The sequence below is a fragment of the Nylanderia fulva genome, unplaced genomic scaffold (genome assembly GCF_048542155.1).
Source record: "Nylanderia fulva isolate GAGA-0341 unplaced genomic scaffold, ASM4854215v1 Scaffold78, whole genome shotgun sequence".
In the NCBI taxonomy this organism is placed as follows: Eukaryota; Metazoa; Arthropoda; class Insecta; order Hymenoptera; family Formicidae; genus Nylanderia; species Nylanderia fulva.
The window spans coordinates 315,149-338,376 of record NW_028190894.1 but is presented as its reverse complement, the minus strand read 5'-3'; the positions used below and the strand labels follow the sequence as shown (position 1 = coordinate 338,376).

At 39.3% G+C, this 23,228-nt stretch overlaps 1 long non-coding RNA gene across 6 annotated transcripts; it reads right to left on the bottom strand.

Annotated features, from left to right (window-relative positions):
* Nucleotides 1-1,604: 1,604 nt before the first annotated feature.
* On the bottom strand, nucleotides 1,605-13,653 carry LOC146720105 (uncharacterized). 6 transcript variants are annotated; one of them, XR_014926210.1, is made up of 9 exons: nucleotides 8,346-13,653; nucleotides 6,485-8,261; nucleotides 6,173-6,286; nucleotides 5,692-5,810; nucleotides 5,335-5,450; nucleotides 4,982-5,156; nucleotides 3,826-3,990; nucleotides 3,666-3,741; nucleotides 1,605-1,967 (listed from the first exon to the last, which is right to left on the bottom strand). It is a non-coding gene; the product is annotated as an uncharacterized LOC146720105 (long non-coding RNA). The 6 variants fall into 6 exon arrangements; XR_014926213.1 differs by lacking the exons at nucleotides 1,605-1,967; nucleotides 3,826-3,990 and having other exon boundaries at nucleotides 3,679-3,741; XR_014926212.1 differs by lacking the exons at nucleotides 1,605-1,967; nucleotides 3,666-3,741; nucleotides 3,826-3,990 and having other exon boundaries at nucleotides 4,597-5,156; nucleotides 8,346-11,141; nucleotides 11,200-13,653.
* Nucleotides 13,654-23,228: the final 9,575 nt, after the last annotated feature.

Genomic DNA, 23,228 nt, shown 5'->3' with positions numbered 1-23,228 from the left:
AAGATAGCAGCTCGGCAGAGTCGGCGACACGAGGCCGAGAGGGTGCGGTCGACGGACGGACGGCGCGAGACCAGGACACCGAGGTCAAGCAGCGAGGCGCGCGAGAGGACGCGAGGCCGCTGCCCCGAGAGAGCGAGAGAACGACGAGAGCGGGAAGGAAGGTCCGATTCCCGAGTCGATTCCAGGCGGGCCTGTAGCACCGAGGAACCAGGATGTGCAGTATGCGAAGCCGTGAGGAATCGCCGCAAAAAAAAAAATAAAAAAAAATTAAAAAATAAGACATATTTCTCGCGATTTCAATTTTCTTTGATTTTGTTCTCGTTGGAAAATTTTTTAGTATGATCGACACGAGCCGCGGAACGCAACGAAAGAAAACGAGTTCGACACACAGCAGAAACTTAGTATATCTATTTCGCGTTTTATTCTTGTAAAATTAAATTGACGAGTCTCAGACCGAGAGCGACGTGCGTTAGAATAGTATTTTATTATTATATCATTGTTATTTATTATTATTTATTATTATTTATTATTGTATTTTTGTTGCGTCATATTTATTCTTGTTTTTGCGCTTTGAATCCATCATAACGACGAGCAAAATTTAACATTCGTCTCGGTCTGCTAGCGAAGAAATTATCGCGGAAACAGCGCAATATTCGGGCGATATCGTGCTATCGGTATAGCACTGGCGGGAGAGTACTGTGGCGATTACATCGTCACATACTTTTTTGAAATTAACAAGGAAAACACGCATACGAATACGGACACTCACATATACGAAAAGGACAAAGGCACAAATAAACATAAATAAAATATAACAGACGAGACGAAAGACGAGTAGTACAGAAACAAACAAGTAAAACATATAGAAAATTCGCGAAGCCTCTCAAAGCCTAGCGAAGGGCGTTTTTGAGGCAAGATATAGATAGAACATTTTTAGATGACAGAGAGATTCCGTTCTTGACAGTCGCCGCGTACGGACGCACATTATAAATCCGAACGATTTTATATTCATGTACCGATTTTAAAAGACTGTGTTCCTCGAAGAATATACTTTGAATTATATACAATAAATGCCTCTCACGTTATTTTATTCCCGACTCTTATCATACTTTCCAAACGTAACGGCGCGAGATAACCAAAATTCTTTAAGTGATCTTGATCTATTTGCTAAATCATAGTTTTTCTCAAATGGCATATCTCTATTTGTTTATTTCATTGTCTATTAGAGAAGTTTTTAATGATTGAATTTGAGTTTTAGGAATTTTTAAGAATTGATTAATATGTGTATATAGATGACTTGGCTTGTCGTTCGGTTCAAAGAGGATGACACTGTTGAAGCAATACCGAAAAAAATGATTTTTGTTAAAAGGATCTGCATGCTATTGGCCACCACAAAATTATGATACTACAGCTATTAAAGCAGCTATAAAAAATGAATATAGTGATTCAAACTGGATGAAATACGGAGCAATTATTTTAGGCACATATGGTAAATATGTTATTGTTTATATTATATTAAATTTATATTATATAAAATTGTATAACATTTTTATAAAAAAAATTATTAATTGATTAATATATGTATAAAGAATTATACGCACGCACGCACGCACACACACTGTTATTAATCATGGAATATCTTCTTTTATTTGTAATTATCATAAACTTATTATAATAATTACATTGTTATTTTGTACCACACATTTATTTAATATGCAATTCTATAATGTACAACAATATGGTAGTTATATTCTTTGTTAGTGGATATATAATAAGTAATGTTTATTTAGGTGATTTAAAACTTGCTAAAAGAAAGGCAATTAAAGCCTAACGTACAGATGATCATGCGACCGACGGTTGGTCGCGATCCGGATCAGCACCACTTGATGGACCAGGCGATGATCATCCCGGTAGCAGCACACCAGGTACAGCAGCCAGAAGGAGAGTCCCGAGCCATCCCACCGGAGCTGGAATAAAAAGAAGATTGTTATAAGTATGTACATAGTGTAAATAGGTTATAAATAAAAACAATTAGGTTAGGATAATTGATCGGAGCTAAATTCGCGTCCATATATTAGTGATCAAAACTTGCGGAAGATAAAAATACAAGATTCCCTGTAGAAACGGTTGGAATGATAATAACGCGTTAGTGATTATTAAAAAGAGTCAGTAGAAGAATAAGGGAACATAAAAACTGTTCCACAATGATTGCGCGAGTTCCGCAAATTTTTATCGAACAAATAGCATTGGAACAAATTGGATTGCTCTGTGGCGATAACATGGAGTAAACAAATGTAGCCGGAATGTTAAACCGAGTCCACAAGACATTTTAGACGAAATCAATATAAAGCTAGGTACGCGGGTCTAAAACATCCAATTACTTAAGTAATGTCAAATCTATTATATAATGAGCATAAACCACCCTAATAGATCTCCAACGTATTTGCGAAAAAATCTCGCGAACATAGTAGAAACAACGTTGGACAAAAATGTGATGTAGGACTACGTAGGTTATGGCTCAACGATCATGTTCCACACAAAATACGGCGCGCATAAACAAGTACAATAAATGTCCAACTTGGCGACAGAAAGGTACGTTGTACGCATTACAACGCGGAAACGATCAAGCAAATATTTAGGATAAGAAAACATATATATATATATATATATAGTCTAGCTATGCATGCAGCGGTAAAACAAATTAGTTGTCAAAAAATTGACATATAATATTTTTGACAAGTTACGATGTATTCAAGAAATAAATATCAACAATTAAGTTTTTATTTATACTATGTCAATAAGTTAAGTTTACGGTATATTTAATCATAATTAAGCAATTGGGTTAAATTCTGATAATTAAAATATAGTTATTTAAAAAGCGCTGAAATATGAAAAGTTCAAATTACTTCTTTGAAACAAGATTATATTTAATTTCAATCATTTTTCATAATTTTATACCTATCTAGTTTAATTTATAATAAAAGGTTTTATTTACATTTATTTAGACAAAATTTTAAGTTTTTAATAGCTAAGATAAGTTGTAATAACTTTTAAGTGAATAAAATTAATATTAATATATTCAGAACTTTTCATAAACATACTTTATACGATGTAAAATTAAAAAGGAACTCGTGAAGAGTACGCACTACTGCCCAGCGCGGAGATTGGCCGAAGCGCCAGTAGCGGGGAGCCGAACGCTCATTGGCCGGCGACCTCACAGTGGGGCGATACACTCAGGCAACCCTATAAAAGGCGGGAGCGATCGAGATTCGACACAGTCGGCCGCAGGATAGTAAGATAGCGTAAAAGACGTTATCCGCGAGTGACTCGCGGCTTGTCCAACAATAAGCGTTAGAGATACGTGTGTCGTTAAAGACGAACGAACTAGATAAAATCGGAACGTTAGTCGTCACGCGATTAATCAACCGAAGTTCGTATCGTCACATTTACGGGTGACGCGCCGGCGATACAAAGGCAACGATCAGTTGTCAGCGAGCGCTCTTTCCGTAAATCGAACAGTCAGCGAAGCGAACGTATCGCGTCGTTGTCTGATAAACTCCGTCGGATATCTGATGTGTAAAGCGTGCGGAAGGAAATGTTATAACCTGAGTTCACACATGTTAATAAACAGTGCCTAGAACAATCAAAACAGTGTTAGTACTTACCCACGTATCCAAATCCCTCGGTGATCCTCTTGCGGACGTTGAACTGCGTGAAGATGACGGTGCATCCCACGGTGACCTGAAAATAAGAGGAGAAATTAGTGAACGTACGGTTCTCGAACTTGACGCAAGGATTGCGTTATCCAATACGGAAGCTACTTGCGTTCCAACAACCATCTATAGAAGGAGGGTTGGCAGCCAACTGAAGACTGGTGTCATCAACGACCAGGATCACGGCGATATCGAATCCGTATTCACACTCAAAATACCTTGTTACTTCCATAGGTCAAAATAACTGGCGACCATTCAAAGGCGAAAGCGGGGATGTCTGGACCGGTAAGTCGAAAGGAGTGGATTACCACGTGCCCGTTCGGTCACAATTTTTCATTACATACGGAGATTTTAACGAAAAAAATAATAAAATACATAAGCGGGGACAAGACAAAAGTAAAGGACATAAGGATTACTCAGATACTGATAAATTTTATGAATCGATATCTGATGAAGATAGCAATACATATCCTACATTACCACTTTCTGGCAAGAGACACGATAAGATAAATACCTTTCTAGTAAGAATTTATTTTATTTTCAAAAATTAATTTTCCTTATATTTAACAGATAATGATCGCTCTCCAATGAAAAGTCAAAATATTACTAATCGTAAGTATTTTTAAAACTTGAACCTTTATATGTAAAATATTTATTATTACATTATTAATCAGATCCATATACTGAAGAAAACACGGCTTAGCAATTTATATATTTAAATACTGCTACCGGCTTTAAAGTGGAATAAATTAATATAGAATTTATTTATTAACACTATTATTTAGATTAATTTATATTAATACTATTATTTATTATTGAAAAAACCAATGTTGTTTTAAAATATTAATTTTTTTAATGTATATTATAATTGTTATCTAAAACCAAAATATTTAAATATAAATATATTTTTTATTGGTATTTTCCAAAAAATGAATTATATTATTAAGAAATTTATTGGCTTCTATGTAAATGATAGATTGGCTTCTATGTAAATTTTTGAGAAAGAAAATAGAATTTCTGGGCTATATTATAAACTCGGACGGGATTACTTTAAGTCCCCGACACGTGGACGCGATCACGAGCTATAAACAGCCGATGGACAAATTAAAGTTACAGCGTTTCCTAGGGCTCGCGAGTTACTTTAGAAAATTCGTTAAAAACTACGCGTTAAAAGCTAAACCGCTCCAAAATCTATTAAAAAAAGATGTCGTATATAACTTTGACGAGCAATGCATTCAGGCGTTTGAGTCCTTAAAAAAAGAGCTGACCTCCACTCCGTTGCTGCGGTTGTACGATCCGTCGGCTGAAACCCAGTTACATACTGACGCATGTAGCTTAGAATTCGGTGTGATTCTCCTCCAGCGTTGCGATAATTCCTGGGGTTCGGTTGCGTATTTCAGTCAGGGCACGAACGCAGCGGAGGCAAAGTATCACAGCTACAAGCTAGAAATGTTGGCGATTATTAAATCAGTTGAACGTTTTCATATATACTTATATGGTACGCAATTTACCATAGTAACGGATTGTAACGCGGTCGTATATGCAGTGAACAAGGCGAATTTAAATCCGCGAATAGCTAGATGGACTCTGGCATTACAAAATTATACTTTCGATATCGTACATTGCCCTGGTAGTCGCATGACGCACGTAGACGCCCTTAGCCGGAGTGTAGCTCACATAGACGAACTTCCGCTGGAGAGACAGCTTGAATTCCTTCAGCTAGCGGACCCTAGAATCCTGGAAATTAGCAAAACATTAGAATTAGAAAGCAATGATAAGTTAGTAGACAGTCTGGTTTACAAAAAAGTTGAGAATGAGCTTAAATTTGTAATGAGTCAATGATAGCTAACATAATAAGAATTTACAATGACAAGATGGCTCATTGCGGAGTAGAGAAAACGGTGATGGGAATCATAAAAAACTATTGGTTTCCCACCATGAGAAAGCGTGTAAACGACTACATAGAGAATTGCCTTACCTGTCTCACTGCCAATAACACGTTGAATAGATTTGAGAGGGAATCTCAACTGTATCCATTGCCCAAGATACCTTTGAATACGCTGCATGTAGACCACTTCGGTCCACTGCAAGAAACTTCTGAAAAATATAAATATATATTAGTTGCAATTGACGCTTTCACTAGATTTACGTGGTTATTCCCTACTAAATCAACTAGTAGTAAGGAATCGATTGAATGTCTAAAAAATATTTTTACAATTTTTGGCAATCCCGCAGAACTAGTTTCAGACAGAGGAACAACCTTTACTTCAAAAGAATTTGTAGAATCAATCTCGGTCAAAGGTATCAAGCACCGCAAGGTGGCTGTCGCAGCACCATGGGCTAATGGAACAGTAGAGAGAGTAAATAGATTTTTGAAATCATCTTTGACCAAGCTAATAGACTCAGCTGACGAGTGGAAAAATTACCTAGGGAAGATGCAATACGTAAATAATACTTACCACGCGGTAACCAAATCTAGTTCAGCAAAGTTAATGTTAGGCTTTGACCAGCGCAGCCATTCCGATCACTCCTTAGCCAGTTTTATAAAGGCCCTTGTCACCGTTGATGAGGACCTGGAAAAAGAAAGAGACGTGAACAGGGACAATGCCTCGCGAGCAACAGATCTTGTGCGTGCATATAATAAGGAGTATAAGGATGCTCATAGCATTAAGCCGACACTGTATAAACCAGGTGATTATGTATTAATAAGAGATACTACCCCTAAGATAGATACGAGCTCGAAGCTTAAGCCAAATTACAAGGGATCTTACCTCATTGCGAAGAGTCTGGGTAATAGTAGATATGTGGTCAAAGATATCCCAGGCTTCAATATCAGGCAAAAACCTCTTGACACTATCCTTTCAGCAGACAGAATCAAACCCTGGATAAAGATAGGGAAAAAAGAGAGCGACAATTAAAAGAAAAAAAAAGATAGACAACATTTACATAATCTGTATTATGTATTATAGTAGTAATAAGTTTAAAATGCGTGTTCACATATATATAATATGCGTAATTAGGATAAGAAAAAATTATATTAAAAAAAAACATAGGTGATTGCAATACGTACCTGCATAGAATAAATGTAATACGTACGGTAGATTTTGCCACATAAAATTTAATGTTTTTTATCACAGATCGATCAAAAGACTAGAGAACATGTTGTACAAATTCAAAACAAATGCGATGAACATTGAAATCTTTGATTTGCATAAACAGGTAGAGTCATTATATAATAGGATTTTTAATCTCACCAACAAATTATTTAATCGTTTATCTGTGCACACGTGGAATAGAATCTTCGAACATCACAATATTGCCTTTAAAAATTGTCATAACAGATTGTTTACTGCGCACAAAAAGAAATTTAATTGGCTTAAGAGAAAACAACATTACAAGTATATTAACAGCATCAAACCCATAGATATACATTGTTTCTTACACTATGAAACCTCACAACCGACAAAAATATCGAAAAATTGTCCTAGGGCAATCACTAATAATGCTAAAGAGATTAGTTTACACATAGAAGCCAATAAATTTCTTAATAATATAATTCATCCTTTAGAAAATACCAATAAAAAATGGTTTATCAATCTGTCCAATATAGATATTTCTCCTAACATTTCTAATCTTTTGCAAATGGGTGATAATTTCTGCCTTCCAAACATTAATAAAAAAATAGCGATACATGAATTTATCAAAGACATAGAGAGTAATCATAAACGGAATAATATTAATAATCTCACAACTATTAGAAATATTGCGGTTCCGAAATTTGCACAACTTCTCAACACTAATGATAAAAATGACTTAATTCAACAAAAACTACTTTGTTCATACAGAGATTCAATAAAATTTTGTAAAGATAATCCGAATATTCTATTCACACGCGCGGATAAGGGTAACGCTACGGTTGCAATGGAAAAATCTTATTATATTAATAAAATAGAAAATGTATTAAACCCGGCTCCCTCTTGCTGCCTTTCTCCCAGGTAGGGAGAGTGAGCGCGGGATTGTGTTCCTGGAGGAAACACCACCTTCTTCCAAGGGGAAGAGCCCCGAAAGGGGTCATGGCCGAGGGTGTCCACCGGAAGTTATGCGAAAGCGGTTCCCGGTGGACAATACCCCATCAAGGCAAGGGTTTCAGGCTGGGTCAGACCATCTCTTTCAGAGGTGGAGAATCCCCCACACGCCTGCTGGGCCCTCCCTCAGGGCCCAGTTGGTACGGTTTGTTGGTTAAAGCAAATTTCCTTACTATAAAGAAAAAAAAAGTCGGGCCACTGCCACGATCGCGCCGAGGGCACACTTGACTCCTCGTAGCACAGGATCGCTTCTCAAAATGGGCAGAAATGGCACCCCTTCGCAAAGCCACCGCCCATGCCGTCACCGAGACTAACACCAAGCGCGTGATCCTACGGCACGGCTGTCCAGAATCTATATTGTCGGATAATGGAACACAGTTCACGTCACAAGAGTTTACCGAAAGATTAGTCGTCTTCAACATCCAGCACCGGACCACACCGGCGTACGCTCCATACTGCAACCCTACGGAGAGAGCAAATCGAACGCTGAAAACAATGATCAGCCGATACGTCGACCAGGATCATCGGACTTGGGACAAAAACTTACCAGCCCTACAGTTTGCGTATAACACCGCGGTCCAAGATGCCACCGGATACACGCCCGCATTTCTGAACCATGGCCGGGAGCTACACGTATCTCTGCCAATTGCCCCACCAGGACAACTGACGACCAACCCAGACAGCGTGAAAAACGGCTTAAACACGGCCTACGAGCTTGTCCGCATCAACCTAGCCCGTGCGTTTCATAGGCAAGAGAAATATTATAATATGCGCAGGCGCCCTTGGTAACCGGAAGTTGGGAAATGGGTCTGGAAACGCGACCATCCGCTGTCAAACCGGGCCCAACAATTCAACGTGAAACTCGCGCCGAAATTCATCGGCCCGCTCGAAGTACGGCGAATCATCTCCCTAGTAATCATGGACCTGCACAGTCGTCGGGGGAAATGGTATCGACACGTGCACATACAAGACCTAAAACCGGCACACGGGCTCGACCGGAATAACGAAAATAATGAAAATAATGAGGGTCACGTCAACACCGAAGTCGAAGAAAAGAAGGAGAATAACAATCACACCGACACCGAGGAAGAAAACTCAGACGACCCCGCCGCCAAAAACAAGGATGACTTCTAACGAGCGAACCCGAGCAAAGACACGTCAGTAGGTATCGAAATGGCAAGAGGCAGACGACGTCCTACGCGAAATCGAAAAGATCCTGGCCGAGGGTGACTCGCCGTCAACCTCCGCTCGTGGGTCCGAACCGATGGTATGGCCTCCACCACCTCGGCCCTTTCGAGTCGGGACGATTATACAACGGTCCGATCACGTAAACCGACGGAAATTAGAAGGGCTCATAATGACCCCGTCGCTGCCGCCTCCACGACGGAAGCCGCCACCGACAGCTCCACGCCGAAATCCGCCCACGACGACGCCGAAGGACATCATCGAGACCGAACGGCCACAGCTCCTGATGCCCTCCGGTCCCTTGCCCCCTCCCCCCCGATCCGGGTTTGCGTCGCCCCGGGCATCCAGTTCGACGTGCCTCATTTTGCGGTTCACGTATCCCGCAAATACAAAATTCAGTCCCCCCAAGGGCGCTGGGTAGTACGCTTCAGCAAGACCGGCGCCCTGACGTACAGATGACGCATCAGCTAGGAGGTAGCCTTTTGTGTTTTTTTTTGTTGTTTGTTCATTTTATTTCGCGTGAGTAAGGCCTCAAAATTCAGGCCTCCTGAACCGAGAGGGTGATATAACGATACAGCCTGCGCCGTCAAGCCTGAATACACATACCGCGATATACGAAATAGAGAGACACCAGATAAACCGCGCGGGGAATATGTTCGAATTACTATTTTCCCCCAACGCTCCGCACAGTGTTGTTAGACGGGCCAGTTTTTTTCGCGCATGCGCGTATTACCGTGACGTAACCATGACGACTACAGTAACGTATAATGTTTGCACGCGCAGCTACGGACCAAGACCCTGGACCACGGAATTTTGGCGGAATCGCAGAAGGCAGATAAATTGAACGTACTATAACGTAAGTAAAAATAAATACATTATTACAATTTATGTAATATAAAAGTGCATTATGAATCCAAACATTAATAAAGGAGCTATTAAAAAAATCCGCGCATTTCCAAATTCATGGTTTAGACGAAAAAATTTTTAAAAGATGGTTGACTCCCCATTCTGAACCAAATAAAGCATTTTGTAATATTTGTAAAAAAAAACTATTGCTTGTTATAAGACAAATTTAGTAGCTCACTCACAATCGGTCAAACATATGACAAAAATAAGTCAACATCAAAATGATCAAAGTCCTCCCGATGTCGATAATACTTTAACATATAATGATAAAGTAAAACGCGCGGAAATTAAATTAGCATCCTTTTTTGCGGAACATAATATTGCTTTTGGAAATGTAGATCATTTAGTTTCTTTATTAAAAAATATTTGTATTGAGCCTGGAATTGTACGAGATCTTTTATTAGGCCGAATAAAGCGCACTCAAATCGTTAAAGAAATAATTACAAAACGCGAAACAGTAAAATTTATAGAAATTTTAAAAACGTGTAAATTTTTCATTTTAATAGACGAAAGCACAGATGTCACAAATACTAAATTTATGTGCGTACTCGTACAATACGTTTGTCCTATTAATAAAAAAGTAAAAACACAATTGTTAGATTTATTATCATTAGATGCCACAAATTGTACCGCGAAAAATATGTTGAAAACTTTTAAAACATTCTTAGAAAAAAACAAAATTCCGATACAAAATATCGTTGGAATGGCAAGCGATAACGCGTCAGTAATGGTCGGATGTAACAATTCCTTTTATTCACATTTAAAATTAGAAGTGCCGAATTTAATCATATTAAATTGTATTTGTCATTCTTCCGCGATTATAGCAAGTAAAGCCTGTGAAAAATTGCTCTCGCTTTGTGAAACTTTGATTAAAGGAGTTGCTACTTACATTTCGGACAGTGCAAAGAGATCTGCAATTCTAGATTTTCAAAATTCTTTTAACGTTTAAAAAAAAGAAGATTTTAAAATTATCCAATATCAGATGATTATGTTTGCATAAATGTGTAGTTAAATTACTTGAAAATTGGGATGTATTACGTAGTTATTTTGCTTTAGCTGTTTTTGAAGATAAATTAAAATCTGCCGATTTATAGCGACTGCGGGGCACCAACTTCGTGGGCGCCGACAAGCAGCTTGTCTCATTGTTCTCAGCCGCCAGTACCGATGGACGCCGCATCGCCGCATTCGCCGCACAGGAAAAAATCCGGTTTCAATCCGCCGGCGGCACCAAACTTCGGCGGCATGTGGGAAGCTGCCGTAAAATCAATAAAGCATCATCTTCGTCGGGTCATAGGGGACGCAACTCTCACCTATGAGGAGATGACGACGCTGCTCCCTCAGATTGAGGCCTGCCTAAACTCCCGACCGCTGCAGCCTTTGTCCGACGATCCTGAGAACTTAGCCGCCTTCATCCCCGGTCACTTCCTGATCGGCTCCGCGCTCTCCGCCATCCCCGAATCGTCGCTCGAACGAGAGCCGTCGGGACGCCTTTCTCGTTGGCAGCTCCTGCAACAGATGAAGGACCATTTCTGGTCTCGGTGGGTCAGCGAATACTTACACACGCTGGCCCATCGGCCGAAATGGTCCAGAGTCAACCAGGAGGCTCGCGTCGGTCGACTATGCTTGCTCCGCAGCGAGATCACTCTATCAACGCGGTGGCCGCTTGCGCGCATAACGAAATTGCACCCCGGATCCGACGGCCACGTGCGCGTAGTCGAGATCCGCACCGCGAGTACTAATTTGACGCGCCCCGTCAACAAATTAGTCTTTCTGGGCGACGACGACACCTCACGATAATCCGGCGTCACGTGTCTCACATAATTCATTTATTTTTGTTCACAAATTTTCATTGTTCTTGCCACTATCTCACGTCACTCTCACGTTCACTTGCACATCGCCGGCATACTGTCCTGCAATCATCACTACACTCTTCTCATCACTACACTCTTCTCATCGCTCCACTATTCTCATCACTACACTATTCTCGTCGCGACACTATCACTACACTTTACGACGTTTCCGAAGATCAAAATTGTCACGGCTCTTCTCGACGCTTTAAACGATAGGCCTCTTTACCGTCACGCGCGTCACAAACAGCTGATCGGTTCAGCATTCCATTCACCAATCCGTCGGAGCATGTGCGCTCCACGTGTCCGTCACTCGCGAGCACGTGATTAGGTGCGTGCCCCCACTCTCGCGCTACGATTCCGATTGCAGGCATACTCCTGCAAGGCGGGCGGAATGTTCGAAAATCGAACGTGCAAAACCTGCAGATAAAAATCATTAGCATATTCATTAGAACATTTCATGCAGTATTATCATGCTACAAGCATCATGCTTATAATTTATATTATAATATATTCTATAACATTATATTGTAACATGCATACTTTTCATATTATATTCAAATAGCGCTCGGCCGCAAGGGTATACGGTTACCCCGCGCCACCAAAAATTAAGCGCTTACGTTATATCATGAAAACTGTAAACATCGCGGTCGCGTAAGAGGAGATAAACACAGCTATACTTATAACAAAAATGAAATGTCGATCGAGTAATAAACAATCACAATAAATGTTCTTTCGCCCTCAACCTAACGATAGAATAGTAAAAATGTTCGCAAACATTCTCGAAAATAGGGCCTATATAAACCTCCTCTCAAGCGGCAGCGGCGCTCTTTCCGATTGCTTATCGTCGCGAATAGAGTGTGATTCTAAACTCCGAAAAAGATCGCTTGTCTTTTTTGAACGAAATTACCGTTGCTTGCGGAACACGAAACAATTAATTCTCGACTCGGCTTTTCTCTCGTTTATTGAACTGTGCTTGTACTTTCGACTCGGCTATCTCTTGGTTAATTTTTCGCGGTCTGGATAATTGTATTTTTTTTTTGTGTTAGTTGTTTAAATATATATTTAGTCTTTACGATACGTGGGTGTTTAGTGCAGTGATTTTCTGTCGTCCCGTTTCCGACTGTCCTATCCCGCTTTCCGTCGCGCACAGTAATCATAAATTGGATAATGGTCATGATTTCGATTGGTCTGCTCCAGAAATTTTACATTATGAGAAATACGTTAGTAAACGAGAAATCGCGGAGATGTTTTTTATCAAAAAATTTGACAACACAATTAATTTACAAAAAGACACGAATAATCTAAATAATGTTTACGAGAAACTAATAAAGGTCGTTTAGTTTGATCTAAATATTGAGTATATAAGGAGCTTAAAATCGATACGATAACATAGTTATTTCGTTTTTATACTATTATGTTATTATATCATGTCATATTCTAAGATCAAATTTTTGTTTTTTAAAAAAGTTGTGATTTACTTTGTTTTAGAAAGAAGAACATAGGTATGTTTGCGTATTAACGTGTGAAAGTTTCTATATATTTTATTATTTTTATTTTTCTTTACCCATAATTGTTAATGTTATATTAGAGCACTTGATAAGGGCCAAAACCCACGGCCGAAACGTTGTGAAATTCAATAAAATTACTTATTTGCCAGAGTTAGTCGATTAAATCATTACCATTTTTTAAACTTTAAAATACAAAAATACTATATTAAATTTTTTTATTAAAATAATCATAATTTATAAATGTATTTATATAAAGAATACAAATGGTACATGTGTGTTTATTTTTTTATTTTAAATTATTATTTAAATTATTATTTTTTTAATTATTATTATTATCTCTTATTTAATTATTTTTATTTTAAATTATTGCAATGCATGCATACATAAAAATATAAATATGCAATGCATAAAAATTCAATATTTAAGTCTTTAATAGACAACAAAAAAATAATAATTTCTACAAGAATCTTTTAATTAAAATACCTACGCTTCCATTAAATTTGCGCGTCTATACACATTCACCACGTTGTACATACAACGCTGCAGCCGCTGGACGTCTTTTATATTTTTATATGTAAACATCTGTCCTCTCTATTATACATTAACCCTATTAACGATGTGTCACGAGATGTCAACGAACTGTCACCGAACTTTCAGCAATTACGTTCACACTTTTCTCTCACGAAAGCATCGACCGCCAATCACATACGCAGAAAAAAGGTAACAATACAGGCGATACATATCGACTCGAAACGCAAACTTCTCAGGTCTACATGACTTTTTTCATTAGGGAAAATCACATCTTTTAGTATGCCAGGGCTGAAATCTAGTTTAGCGATGTGTCTACATAAAGTGGAATAGGATGGCAAAGGTAATTTCAAATCCTTCCTTAAAAAGAAATATGCTTTCCATCCAACTAAAAACCAAAAAATAATAAGTCATGAACACAATTAGTATTTAATGTTATTATTAATGAATAAACAAACTACTAAACAAACTAATTACTATTATATTTTATTTGCATAGCCAATTTTAAGCATTGTGGAGACTAATTGGCTTGGCGATTGGTTAACGATAAGCCAAATTCCTTCAGGAATGGTATTTCTTTTATTTTTTTCAATGTTGCATATTTTTCTTTAAATATTTATGTGCTTTTTCGTGCTTTAGTCTTAACAATTTTTCTCTTTCAAATTTCAATGTAAGTTCATTATTTTTTTTATTGTTTCAGCTAATTTATTTGTTAAATATTTAATTTTATTAGCTTGCCTGATTGTTCCATCTTTGTTGGAAAATTGTATAGTATTAAATGCAACATTGTTATACGAGTATACTTCAGTTTGCGTTTCTGCATCTACAGAAACGTGCACAGATTGATTATCATGCTGAATATTTATTTCTATAAAAAAAAGATTATGATTAAGATATTAAAAATGACAAAATAAAATGTTAAAATAATATTTGCCACTTACGATTAATTACATTTTCTTCGAGCAAAACATCTACAAAAGATTCAGTTTCTTGTTGTGACGTGACGCTTTTGGAGCGCCGTCACAAGGGCGAAAACGCCCGATCGGGTAGGCCGCGGAGGCCTGGAGCGCCCCTCACTTCGGGGAGGGTGCGATCCGTCGTTTTTTTTGAATTTTGTATTACCGTATTTTTGCGAGAATTGCCGTTGCACGCAGCATCGGCCTGTCGATGCGCGTGCGACGCGATTCATAGGTAGAGCGACAAGGACGGCTCGAGAGAGCGGCCGGAGAGAGACATGTTAAGCAAGAGAGAGAGGGAGGATGCCGGAGTGCCGCAGCAAGAGAGAGAAGGAGGATGCCGGAATACCGCAGCGCGAAAGGATGGAGCGAGCATAGGAGAGAGAGAGCGCGGGACCTCGCGCAGTTAAGTATCAAATATTCGTAATTTAATTTGAAATATCTCGCGCAGACTCTAGGCGTTGGAATATTATAGATACCGAGAGGACTCCGGGAGCCAAATAAACCACAGGGCCGATCCTAAAAGAGGACTACGGAGGGCCCGGCCAGCCTCCCGTTTGTTCCCGAAGGAGAGAGAGGCCGCGGGAAGAAACCCGGAGGAAAATCCTGTCAACCAGCAATACATTACCGGCGTAAGAAATACCTCAGCTAAAGGGGGAGGCGGGGGGAGACCTTAGGTCCCCCGCCATCGACCCTATCATCGAGGGATGCGCAAAAGATCGGCGCGGAAAAGAGGGTACCGAGACGCGCGAGGCCCGGCTCTCCACTGTTCGGTGTGCCGTAGCCAAGAGAGGGTGCCTCCAGGACTCCACCAGACGATTCCAGGACTCAATTTCACCGCCTGAACTGTAAGCCGCCTCTCGAGTAGTCGTAGTTACGTGTTGGTTGGTACCGTAGAGATTGATAGTATACCGTAATTACCGTGAGTACCGTACTCTCTCATTTTTCGTATCGTTTTGTGTGCGAGAGAGCGGTCTCTCTCTTTCGTTTTTCGGGATATCGTATCGCGGGGCCAGCCGACTTTGCGTTTCGCGAAGAGAGCCCTCTCCGAAAAGTGCCGCCGACAGTCTAGCGTATCGAAATTAATTATCGTCAATTTTGGTTACCGAAATATTCAGAGTCACGTTTTTATTAGCTCGATTATTAGATTTTCGGGATTTGCGTGTAGCCGTCTTCGCGAGTTTGTGAACTATTTCCTTGTTCTCGACTCGGAGAGAGAGTCGTGCGAGAGAATCACGAAATCTCCGTCATCTAGTTTTTATCTTGTTTTTTTCATACCGTGCCGTGTCTCGGCATATCGTATTGTGACCTCTGTCTATTCCGCGTGCCCGCGAAAATAAGTTAGACCCTCATAATGTTTACCGATTTTGTATTTGTTATTCCGCTTGTATATTATTGTCGCGAAAGTACATAGAATGTTTCACCGTGTATAATTAATACTGATTTTATAAGTCAATTCCGAAAATACCGTTACTCACAGATTTTATTATATTCTATTTCTGATGCGCTACCGCTAGTTTATATCTTATTGTTTGTTACATAATTTTATTGTCCAATTGTATGTATCCGATGTTAAATTGTAATTCCTAAGTGTCAAATATATATATCTGTCAAACTCTAACACCACGTGTATGTCTCTCTATACCTCTCTCTCAACCATAGACCCATCACTCCTATAGACCCGCGACTGTGTATGACTTTTGGAAAAGTGACGTTAAGTACCGTTCACAGTATTATCGTGGCGCGTTCACACGCGCCTGGCGCCCGACTTTACCGTGAGTTAATAAACGCCCCTAAGGGCGTAGAATTAACTCTTCTGATACCGATTTTTTTCCGTTTATTAGTTAATCTTGGAGAATCTTTAAATTGAACGCTCCCCTGTCCGAACTTGGCGTTTCGGCACAGGAAAAGACGTTGCAAATTTTTGGCGCCCAACGTGGGGCCACGCCAATAGAATATTATAGGAAGAGAGAGAGAGTAATATTCCTGAAAATTTTTCCTTTTCCTTTTTGAATTTGTGTACCGAACATATTTTTTTTGTATGTGAGTTATTATAGTATATGTTTTTTTCATATTATCTGGAATTTTTTTTTCTCATTCTTTCGCCTTTTTGGTTCTCGTTAGTAGGAATACTAGGGGGGTTCTAACCCGGGTCCTCTGAGGGGGGTGCGGGGCGGGGGGGTTTTCGGGGGCGAGGGGGTATGACGTCACGCGGGCGGGGGGTCTTATCAGCAGATAAGCTTATCTATGTTTATAAACAAAAGATAAACAATATCTATTACAAAAGGCTGCCGACAATCGGAGGGGGGGGGGTGCGTTTCTTTTCCTCATACGTCTATGTTTATAAACAAAAGATAAACAATATCTATTACAAAGGGCTGCCGACAATCGGGGGGGGGGAGGTTGCGTTTCTTCTCTTCATACGTTTATGTTTATAAACAAAAGATAAACAATATCTATTACAAAAGGGCTGCCGACAATCGGGGGAAGGGGGGGGGGTTGCGTTTCTTTTCCTCATACGTCTATGTCTATAAACAAAAGATAAACAATATCTATTACAAAGGGCTGCCGACAATCGGGGGGGGGGGGAGGTTGCGTTTCTTCTCTTCATACGTTTATGTTTATAAACAAAAGATAAACAATATCTATTACAAAAGGGCTGCCGACAATCGGGGGAAGGGGGGGGGGTTGCGTTTCTTCCCCCATACGTTATCTGTATATTTCTAAGAAATATAATTAAATTCTAAGAAGGACCGCTTGGATCCGAGCGCCGACAATCAGTTCTCTGAAAATCTAAGATAATCAAATTTTAAGAAGGGCCACCGCTTGGCATACGCCGACAATCAAGGGGGTTGATACATGATCTATACGTATATTTCTAAAAAATACCAGCGCCGATAACCAGCGGCTGCAGGAATTTATAAACAAAACAAGCGCCGAAAATTTACGTCATCTAAATTTTTCTCGTTCGTACGTTGACGAACAAAGGGTTGATTGGGATATATAACGAGGACCGATGCCGCTGCCGGGCCATAGTACCACTGGCGAGCGCACGCTTTCCTCAAGGAAAAATAGCTGTGAGAAAAAAAGTTTAGTGTGCAATTAAAGTAGTTATTTCTGTGCAGTACAAGTGAATTTTTACAAAATGGAGAGCGCACCGCAAAATCATGCAGAGTGTCATGAGAAGGGGTGTTATAAGACTGCCGAGAGATGGTATAGACATCTCGATGAATGCTATTATGATGAAAAAAAAGATGACCCGTTTGATTTTAAACGTGAAGCGGTGACTTCAGTTGTGCAATTCGTAAGAAATCGCGAACTTGGTGTGCAAAAACCGCATACAAGTGATGTTGCCTATTTCCTGGAAATTCACGAAGACATTTTAAGAGTGACTGGTGGGTTATCCAAATGCACCAGATCGTCTAAACGACACAAGCGAGTCGCATGTTATCAACGTCGCTACAAAAATTGCGCAGAATATTTTACTGTGGACAACCTTTATTTTGCCGACATGGATATGCCTTCACCATCGGTATCATGCAAAACACAATCATCTGATTATGATTCGGACCAAGAAATAGAGGAGTCAGATAGGAGAGAACCGTCACCACCGCCATCGTCGTCATCGTCATCATCGCCAGATTTCTTGTCGGCAGCCTATTTATCTTTTCTGTGATAAAATAGGTGTACAATATATGCGAAGAGTATAGCAGTGTTTATGAGATAAGTTTTATCACGCGTGAAAGAGAGGATTGTAGTAAATGTGTCAAGACATATTTTCACGAGGTGTAAACAAAACAATAATCAAATATAAGAGTTTTAACAAGGCTCTGTAATATAAATATAAAATTTAACGTATAAGACGGGCAACAAGAGCCAAATCGCGGATGACAATGCGTTATCCTAACGAAACTAAATAATTTTTCGTTAGAATTAAATACCGGTGCACAAGGCACCAAATTTTTACTTGGACACGGCCAAGATTTTAAATATGAAATAATCTCATATTTTGAGATTTAATTTCAATACCCCTTTAACCCCCCTACGGAAAATAAATCGATTCCCGATTCAGCGATTTTCGGATCTATATTTTTCTCTTGCATTCATTTATTTATTTTCCGTAGGGGGGTTAAAGGGGTATTGAAATTAAATCTCAAAATATGAGATTATTTCATATTTAAAATCTTGGCCGTGTCCAAGTAAAAATTTGGTGCCTTGTGCACCGGTATTTAATTCTAACGAAAAATTATTTAGTTTCGTTAGGATAACGCATTGTCATCCGCGATTTGGCTCTTGTTGCCCGTCTTATACGTTAAAACAATAATCAACTGCTGCAGCGGCTGCTCTTTTACGACCGATCATCTTTCTTTCTGAGATAAGTTCGATCGCATGTGAAGCACAAAGGGCTGAACGAAATATATATATTGAGGACCTATGCGCTCTCAAAAATCATCTAGTCTAGGATTTGACAGCACCCTGACCAGTCCGTGAAAAAAGTCTAGTGGCTATACTTATTTACGGAAGTGCGGAAAAAATTCATTGACTTGTATCATAATTGTGCAAACGCGTGTTGAAAAAAAAATGGAAAAAGACATTGCGATCAACGTTTCTGATGACGAGATGGAGGTCATCACGATCTCCGACAGCGACAGCGAGAGCGACGCCGAGATGTACGACCCTGTGTACGACCGGGAGGTGAATATCATCTTAGATGATATAGACGAAATGGAGGGTGATGTCATACCCATTGTTGAGCAAGAAGAAGCAGAAGAAGAAGATTTGCATGACGATGGGTACAAAAGCGAAAACGCTGTTCGGGAGTCGTGCCACTCGCGTACGTTAGATGTACGAGCAGTTGCATCCCTCGACGAAGATACATGGGTATGCGTTATAACAGCATACGTCTCACCAGGAGGGTCAGTGAAAATCTGCATTCCCTGTTTCATGAGAAACAGGGAAAGATTCGCAGCAACTACACTAACGCACAGGCACGTGACGATACGGTACAGGGATGTACCGCATCTTTATTGCATCGATTGTTTAGAAAGAGTGTTCGTACTCTTCCTGGCCAACTTGTGCCCAATCTGTCAAGGCTGTAAGTATATATATATTAAAATACCAAAAAATCTATAAAATAGTATAATAATTTATTATATTTCTATGTGCAGATGCCGAGACACAGTCTGACAGCGATGGTTAACGCGACCCCCTCTCTCGCAGTCGCAGCAGGCCCCGCTGGCTCTCTCTCGCCGCTACCTCGAGCCGCCGGCTCTCTCTCGCCGCAGGCCCGAGCCGAATTTCTCTCGCCTCCGACGGCCTTTTTTTATATATATATTTTATATAATTTTATATAATTTTATATATTATTTATATGTTTATTTTATATAATTTTGATTTCATATATCTTTTTTATATTTGTATCTTTTTATAATTTTATAAATTTTATATTATAAATAATTACACACACACACACACACACAAATTTTGTAAATTTACACATATTTTATAGATTAAAAAAAATATTATTATCAAATGAGTGTATTTATTTTAGATTAAAATGTCCTCCTTACCTCTTGTTCCCTTTTAAATATTAGGAAAATATAAAGAAATTATTAAAAATTATCTTTAAAAGCTCTCTCTCCTTCACGTCTCTCTCGCATCTTATTTCGCCGTCTCTCTCAAAACTCGTATGTCTCTTTTTCTCTCTCTCGCGTCTTATTTTGCCGTCTCTCTCTCGCGCTGTCGCCGCTGCGGCTCGTTTTCTCTCTCGCATATGCATGGAAGAGCGCGCGCCTCTCCACGTGTCCCTCGCATGGATGCGACCCGCCGGCTCTCTCGAACGTGAGATGTAAACATTCGACACTTGGAATGTTTTTTGAAATAGATATAGTTCTTTGTGAAGATTTTTTAAGTGGGGTACAGCCTGTGGAGAGCAGGGCTGTCTCTGCAATCATAAAGTTTCGAACGGTCCTCAACGAAGTGTCGGGACATTGCAACAAAAATGGTAGTGTTTTTTAAGTGCAAAAATATTAATTAATAGTGGAGGAAAAAATATATTAATATTAATATTTTTTTTGTAGTTTGCCCTCTGTATTATTTGTTGTTGTTGGGTGATCAAGGACCTCGTTTATGATATATTAAGGGATGCAGAATGGGAAAATTATTCAGATGACGACTTTGAAGAATGGATAGGGGATGACGAATGGGACGGTAAGAATAAAATTTATAATATTGTATTATATTTTTAAATGAATAATGTTATGTTTACATTTCAATAATGGTTCCAGATATGTGTGATTGGGATTGGGATCCCATATATAAGAGACGATGACGGCGATTTCTATGATTGGGGTCTGGTGTGGCTGTTCGAGCCGGAACCTGTACCTGTGTATGAAAATTGGGACGGTAAGAATAAAATTTATAATATTGTATTATATATTTAAATTAATAATTGTTATATTTTTAAATTAATAATTGTTATGTTTACAGATGAACCATACGTTCCAATAATGGTTCCAGAGATGTCGGATTGGGACGCATATTTAAGAGGCGACGACAAAGTTGACCTGCTCGATTGGGGTCTGGTGCAGCTTTTCACTCTACCAGACCCGTACAATGTTAGGCCTCAGCCTACACCGCCGCCACGCCGTCGCCGTCACCGCCGCCGTCACCGCCGCAATCACCGCCGCAATCACCGCCGCCGTCACCGTCGCCACCCCAATCGTCCATAATGTAAACTATTTTATTTTTTTATTTTTCATTTATATTCTTATTTTTATATATTTTATATTTTATATTTTTCTATTTTCTATTTTTATATTTTTTAATTTTTTATTTTTATATTTTTTCATTTTTAATTTTACACACACACACACACAAATGTAAATGTACACATATTTTATAGATTAAAAAAAATATTATTATCAAATGAGTGTATTTATTTTAGATTAAGATGTCTTCCTTACCTCTTGTTCCCTTTTAAATTATAAGTAAATATAAAGAAATTATTAAAAATTATTTTAAAAGCTCTCTCTTTTTCTCTCTCTCCTTCACATTTCTCTCGCGTCTTATTTCGACATCACTCTCACGCTGTGTCTCTTTCAAAACTCGTATGTCTCTTTTTCTCTCTCTCGCGTACGTCTCTCGCTGCAGCCCGTCTTCTTTCTCTCTCTCTCGCGTACGTCTCTCGCTGCAGCCCGTCTTCTTTCTCTCTCTCGCGTCTTATTTTGCCGTCTCTCTCAAAACTCGTATGTCTCTTTTTCTCTCTCTCTCCTTCACATTTCTCTCGCGTCTTATTTTGACGTCTCTCTCAAAACTCGTATGTCTCTTTTTCTCTCTCGCGTACGTCTCTCGCTGCAGCCCGTCTTCTTTCTCTCTCTCTCGCGTCTTAATTCGCCGTCTCTCTCTCGCCGCGAGCCGCCGAATCTCTCTCTCTCGCCGCCACATCCGATTTCTCTCTCGCGCGCTGTCTCTTTCTTTTCTAGTGGTTGCTCTCTCGCAAAGTATGTAACGGGTGGCGCGCAAATAAAGTACACCATGATATACATATAAGTATTTATTTGTCTTATATTTAACACATAATTATATATAAAGTTTTATTACATATTAAAAACTAAAGCCACCAGCTCGCAATCGACAAGTTGGTGCATGTCGAAGGCGTTGCTAGCGCGTATCGCATTCGGCAATTCTCTCGCATTCGTTACAGTGAATGCAATATTGGAGAATTGCGTATGTTTGATATCAACCGTTGCGATGAGCCTCGTCAATCGATCGAACATTATTTCGATGCATGAATCGAGCTCGAATATACGACGTAACGTCGATTCGACCATCATCATGCGCACGTCCGCCGATTCGAGACTTATGAGCTTGGTGTCGTTTATCTTGTGAAAACGTACTGTTAGCGGCCCGACACTTATGAAGTTATACACATCGTTGTTGGGAGAGTCATTGTTCAAATAATTTTGAATAGCGTGGCGTTGCTCGTAGAGTCCTTTCCACGTTTCGAGAAATAGTATTAGCTGTTTTCCCCGATGATCTCCTATGGCGATCTCCACGTAACTCGGCGGATCCACTCTGATGCTGATTTCGAGGAATTTGAATTCCGTGGTCGTCAATGCGTATTGTCTTCCAAGTATACGAACCGCACGAGACTCCAGCGAAACGCTGTAAAAAAATTAGATAAAAAAGAAAGATAACTCATAAAAAAATATAAAAATAGAAAAAATATAAAATATATAAAATAGAAAAAGTTATACTTACTCGTCGCATTTCTTCTCGCACGTTTCATCGCGTCTCGGCATGTAGTAATTCATGCTGCTGCTTTTTTGGTGCAGAATATTTTTCTCGAGGGTATTAAAAAGTGAACCACCAGTCAGAACAGTCGACAAAGACTGATCGTATAAAAGTACTAATAATCGAGTAACGATCATTTTTAAAATATTAGGAGAAGGGGATTCTTAGAAATATATATCTGGAGAAGGAATAAAGGGAAATA